Raw genomic sequence first — 6,000 nt, 5'->3', positions numbered from 1 at the left:
TTTGAAAAAAAAAGTCACACAATATTTCTTTCGATTTGTTTAATTTGCATATGACCGCTCTTCCTATTGGCTACACTTACACTCAACTAAGTCATCCTAATTCGAGTTCAAACAAACGCCAAACAACCACGTGCTATCGGCAATCACCGCTCCACCAGATAAGTCACCTGCCCACTCGAATTCACAACGTCATTCTCCACCCTTCGATTAGGGTACCGATTTAATTAATTTTTAATCTGATCGATTTGTATTAAGGCAATATTATGCCGATATGGCTTGTATTGCACCCCGGAATATTTCCCCCTTGGCACAGTGGTCTTGGGTGCCAAATAAAGACCAAAGGCAGTGATGTGGCTCCGCTGATCTGAAATAGACATAGTCATAGAATCTACTTAAAAAGGATTTTCCTTTTAAACACTAAAAGCATTCGAAGCAACTTAAGGAGCGTCCATAGATTACGTCATGCGAAAATTGACAATTGTCTACCTCCAATTACTCGTACCTCCAATGAATTTGATCCAATAATGAAGGCTAAACAATTTCATCATATTGTCAGTTGAATATGTTTCTCTTTCAACGAAAAAAAACGCATCAGCCCAAACCTATCTCCCAATCCACTGTGCAAACGTAAGAAACGTGGTAATTTGATAAATATCAACAAGCGTGCACCCCCACACTTCCTTTTTTCTTAGCCTTTTTCACACTTTTCCTAAAATGATGCTCCTGAAGGACTGTTCATTGCTTCTCAACATCCTTAATAACATCTTCGATTGCAACAGATTAGGTATGAAAGTTGATCTACTTACTCAAATCCTGCCGTTGCTCCCTTCCTCCACACACAAAGCTGAATTTAACCAACAACGAACGGTTGGAAACCAGACAAGGAAGATCTCCAGCGCATTGTCCCATTCTCCACAACCGAGAGTTTTCCATCAATGAAGAAAATCGCGCGCAATCGTGAAAGCTACCCTTCTGACCGTTTCTCGGTGGGATGACGCCTGCCAACCGTGCCGGTGTTATCAGTGTTTTATTTTTCGTTTTTTTATTTTTTTTTTTACTCAGACCCGGGCGGGCAGCGTGTCACCACCGAGTGGGAAAACTCTTCACGTGAGGGAAAAACTTGTATAAAAGCACAACGAGGAACCAGCACGGGCGACAGTCCCAAATCGAACCGGATTTCGAGTGGCAGCAACCCTTCAGGTGTGTTTTTGAACAATCATGTTCCAGTGTTTTTTTTTTCTAATAAATTTGTGGTATTGCTAAAGCAAATGCAAAAACGTACAAAAAGTGTTAATTTTCGTTCAAAGTATCTGTGATTTTACTCCAAATTATACCCTGCCTAAAACTACTCTATTTTTTGGTATATCAGAATAAGTGTGCAATCCTGGTGGCATTCAACAATTTATAAATTTAGAAAACGTGAACATTTCGGCATAAGGACTATCTTCGAGTTTGAGGAACTAATGAAATTCTTGGATAAAATGTGAATGTGTTCGTTACGTACCAGCTTCTCTAATTTGAATGTTTCTTATTGAAACAATTAATAATCAAAGGAAACAATCATAAAACAAAGTGAACTATACAGGAAATGTGTTGTCGTAAAGCCTGCAGTCCTGCAATAATGTGGGCACGTCTGTAACTAGACAAAGAATTATAGAAATTGCTAAAATTTCTATAAAAAAAGTGAAGTATTTTCATTTACAGCGCTGAAATAGAACAATGCAATGTGGGTAACTGTTAACTATGTACCTAATCTCTAAAACTGTCATCTAATCAGTACAGCAATGTAGAGTAATTGTTATAAGCAGTAGAAACATACCAATTGGAATTCTGTAACCAATTTCTAAGATTTTCAAAAATATAATGGAAGCATTTCATTCCATTGGTAGTAACGATAGAATCCTAATAGGAATTTTTAGTACTTTCTTTGATTAAAAAAAATATACTAAGGGTAATATTATTCATTTATTATTATTTTTTATTTTAAGCACCCTTTAATTGAATGGAAGTCATTCGGGTCCGGATATCAAGGGTATCGATTATACCTATATACCTATCCTGGCTTAATATGTTAACAATAAATGACGATTACTGAAATTTGCATGTCACTTTTCGTTTGTATGCGGTTGAACATATCTTTGAAGATTTTCAAAAGTTTCTGCGTAAATTGCTAATTTTTTCATTACCATTGATTATCATTAAATCATTTTTTGGTAATAAAACTGAGCTTAATAAAAATTTCAAAAAACAATCCATCATTTTTAATGCGTATCTATTATAGAACTACTGATTTCAATTTCAAACATGAATTACTTATATTGGAATTTCATAGTTTTTTTTCTGTATGGGATGGTATAAATTTTGGTGCTTGTTTTCGACAATAAAAATCACGTTTTCGAAAAATCGATTTTTTGTTTGAATTTAATTTTTAGGTTTGAAAAAAATAAATTCAAATAAAAATTGGATTTTCCGAAAACCTGATTTTTATTGTCGAAAACAAGCTCCAAAATTTATACCATCCCATACAGAAAAAAAAACCTATGAAATTCCACTAAAAGTAAAACAAATCTCAAATACTTTTTCTCATGGACATATAATATGAAGAATTTCTATGTACATACTTCCATTCGAACGAATAACGGAAAAATGCTCAAGCTTTACTGAGTGTAAATTCTATTTTTTTTTTCATCTCGTTTAAAAACGCGAATGTCTGGGGAGCGTATATGATAGACTGTACCTCCAGGATGCTCTTGCACTAGCAGATGGGGGTGATCATAGCAATACACAAACGTGAGAGTGTTTTGAGTTATCAAATAATCCTTAATAATCTTCACAACATGTGCCTTTCTTTGCATTAATCGAACAAAACTCATACAAATTATCCAAAAAAGCACATCCTTGAATGTCTGCAAGCTAAGTTTTTGTTATATTGTAGAATAATAGCATTCATTTTTTGCTTACAGAAAGTTTCTGAAGCTTAGGGAAAATTTTACCCATTATATTAACCATGAAAAATAAACTAACCCCATATCACCCTAAAACTGATAAATAAATTTCAAATGTGGAAAACATCACAATACCATACACAAAGAAGCAAAACGTGTGTAAATTTGGTGACATTTTGAAGTTTCAGAAGTAATTGCTAAGTGACTTTTTTCTGTCATACCTAATTTTTAAGCATTTTTTCCCAATCTTATCAGAATTAACTTCGTTCCTCAAAAACCAAATATTTTTCAATACAGATTACTAAAACAAAGTAAAATGGATGTGAAGAATTCATTGAAAGGTATATTTTATCATATTTGCATGTAGTTTTTATTAGAAACTGTGATAACTATATGATGGATCTTTTTTTGTGCCGGTCACTGTTCATGTATGTCAGATGATATCATCTGTTTTTTTTGTTTGTTTTGCATTTCAGTCTGATTCGGTCAATCAGAACTTTTAACCCGACGTTTCGGTCCTTATTGAACCTTTCACAAGGATTATGTAATGTTTTATTCATTTAGTATAGTAATTTGTTTGTAATAACATAGATTGGTACCAAAAATTGTGTTGTAACGATAGGACTGTTTGTTTGAATGTCTAGTCGTCGTTTATTGTTTGATGTAATAGAAATATTTAGTGGGTTGCCTTTTGAATTGATTCAGAACTGTACTCACTTTTAAGGGTATGCGGTATACCGAATTGTTTCGCCAGTGACACTTCGAAACGAAATTCCGCGGAATTCCACGGAATTCAACTAGGCGAAATTTATTATTTTATATTTCGTTTCGTTTCGGTAAACTCCAAAAATTTCGCCTCCAAAATATACATTCTGACGAAATAAAACGGAATTCCGCGGAATTGCTCATACATTTCGGAAACAAATGAATAGTACAAAATGTACATCGTTGGAAAATTTTGCGCATCTAAAGTTACTTAAAATATCTCGAGCAAACGCTATGTATTTGAGCTGCCATAAAGCCAATGTAATTTCTGGATAGCTATGCTTTCAATGCACGAGGGATACTTTGGAAATAATTGATTATCGTTTTTAGTAATTCCTATGAACATTTCAAATATTGCTCCTGTCTTCATACCAGATTTCTGACAGAAACTTTTAGTAGAAGTGCTAGGAGAAGATGTAATAGTATACGTTTTGATCGTTCTACGAAATACGAGATGACAACCAACTGGGGGATCGCGAGACTCAAGCATGGGAAATGATGCGCTAAGAAAACCTCAGAGCACTCAAAAGAAATATCTTTGGGAAAATATTTTTGCAAATCCCAGAAGAAATTGTTGAAGATACTTTCTACCAAAGTTTGACTCTGGAAGAAGTATTTTGACAAAATTTAGGTAAATTTAATAAAATTCCTTAGAATATAATGAAAGGACTTCTAAAATAAGATTGAATTGTTAAATAACAATTGATGTCGAAATATTTTGGGATTCTGAAGACAACGATGGGGACAATTGGGTTGTTTAGCGAATTAAATATTGCCATTTTCTTTAGCCTAATCGAAACTGCTTATTTTTCTGGGTATAAGGTGATTTTATTGCGTTCCAATTCCGTTGTTTTGATGGTCAAATAAACAAAACAGTTTTAATTTCTGTGGATAGAATGACAGTTCAAACGATAAAGTGACAGTTTGCCCCAAACAAAAAAATTTCTCCATACAAACTTTAAATGCATTTTAAAAACAGTTCCTGGGCACCAAAAATAATGAAATTTTGGATTTAGACTAATTTTGGGGTGGAGATTCCGATTATGCAATAATCTGGACACCCCTGAAGAACCCAATTGTAGTTGGAAAGCCTGAAAAGTGCATTCCTGCAGAAATTTCATGACGAAATGATGTCAAAATAATTTATTTATTTTCATTATTTTGACAATATGTTACAATAACTAAAAGCGATTTCCAGTATTTTTTTACTAAACTAACATGCACACTGTTGCAGCATTTCATCAAAATATTGAAACTTGGTATTGAAATTTCACTTAGTTTCTAGTTCACAGAAATCGTGATTCTTTTTCCAATGTGTTCTGCATACAATTTTTTTTGACATTCGTTACATTCCTATTAATTCGCTTTACACATCGTTTCGTTTTATTTTTTTTCTGGCATAAACAAATGTCAGGGGACAAGGGTCACGCCGTAATCACATCTCACACCGTCTTCACCAATAAACTGCACTGACTATGCATTACTAACGCTAGACAACGGACGACACACAAATAGTCCACTGGCCCAGTAGAGAGCTTTTCGTAAAACGATAAGTGCCCCCGAACTTGCGTAGATTTCGAATCTAGTAGATTTCGAGGCTAGCTGACTTGGCCACGAAGCCTATAGATAGCCCCCTGTGGAATTGTTCATATAACATAATACTGAATAGGGTAACCTGGCGTAATACGTACCCCGGGGCGAAATTCCCTCACGTAAATGCATTATATAAATGAAGCTTGCTTCAGATGCAAGCAAACTAGACGTAAGGTCAAGCCCATGTATGACTAGAATATTAAAATGAAAAGCGTGGAAAAGTATGATTTTCCTCATTTGGAAAGATTAACTAATTTAAAGCGCACGGAATCTAAACCATTGCTCACTGATTATATAGAACCATTAACACCATCCGCCTCCTACACCTCACATTGCTGTCGTAAATAGGTAAATAGAGCCCCATGGCAATTTATTAGAATTCAATGCGGGATCGCTATTCCCAGACTCATTAAATTTCAACGTTTTTATGAAATGCATAATAAATGGCATAATATTTCCAAATCTTCGAAAATAAATTAAATAATATTAGCAGTTATGATGCCAACAGTTTTATCACTACAGCTTGAATGAACAGCCATTGTTTAATGAAAATTTTCAATTACAATTCTGGCAGCTTTAATCCCAAAAGATAACATTCGAAAGAAAACAAAAAAAAAGAATAATATCCGATAAAATGGTAGCAGTTGCATTTTGCGCATAGTTTGTGACTCTTGGTTGAAAGTTTCCATACTATTTG

At 34.1% G+C, this 6,000-nt stretch overlaps 1 protein-coding gene across 2 annotated transcripts in view; it reads left to right on the top strand.

Moving 5' to 3' along the window:
* The first annotated feature begins 1,046 nt into the window (after positions 1 to 1,046).
* Positions 1,047 to 6,000, top strand: part of LOC109432151 (neuropeptide F) — a 118,252-nt gene continuing 113,298 nt past the window's right edge. For both annotated transcript variants that reach the window (XM_029866942.2, XM_029866941.2), the window contains exon 1: positions 1,047 to 1,200. The gene's annotated coding sequence lies outside the window, so the exon portion shown is untranslated. The remainder of the gene's footprint in view (positions 1,201 to 6,000) is intronic.

This window comes from Aedes albopictus, chromosome 1 (assembly GCF_035046485.1).
Source record: "Aedes albopictus strain Foshan chromosome 1, AalbF5, whole genome shotgun sequence".
Taxonomy (NCBI): Eukaryota; Metazoa; Arthropoda; class Insecta; order Diptera; family Culicidae; genus Aedes; species Aedes albopictus.
Note: the sequence above shows the minus strand (reverse complement) of the source record. Positions and strands in the feature narration are given on the sequence as shown.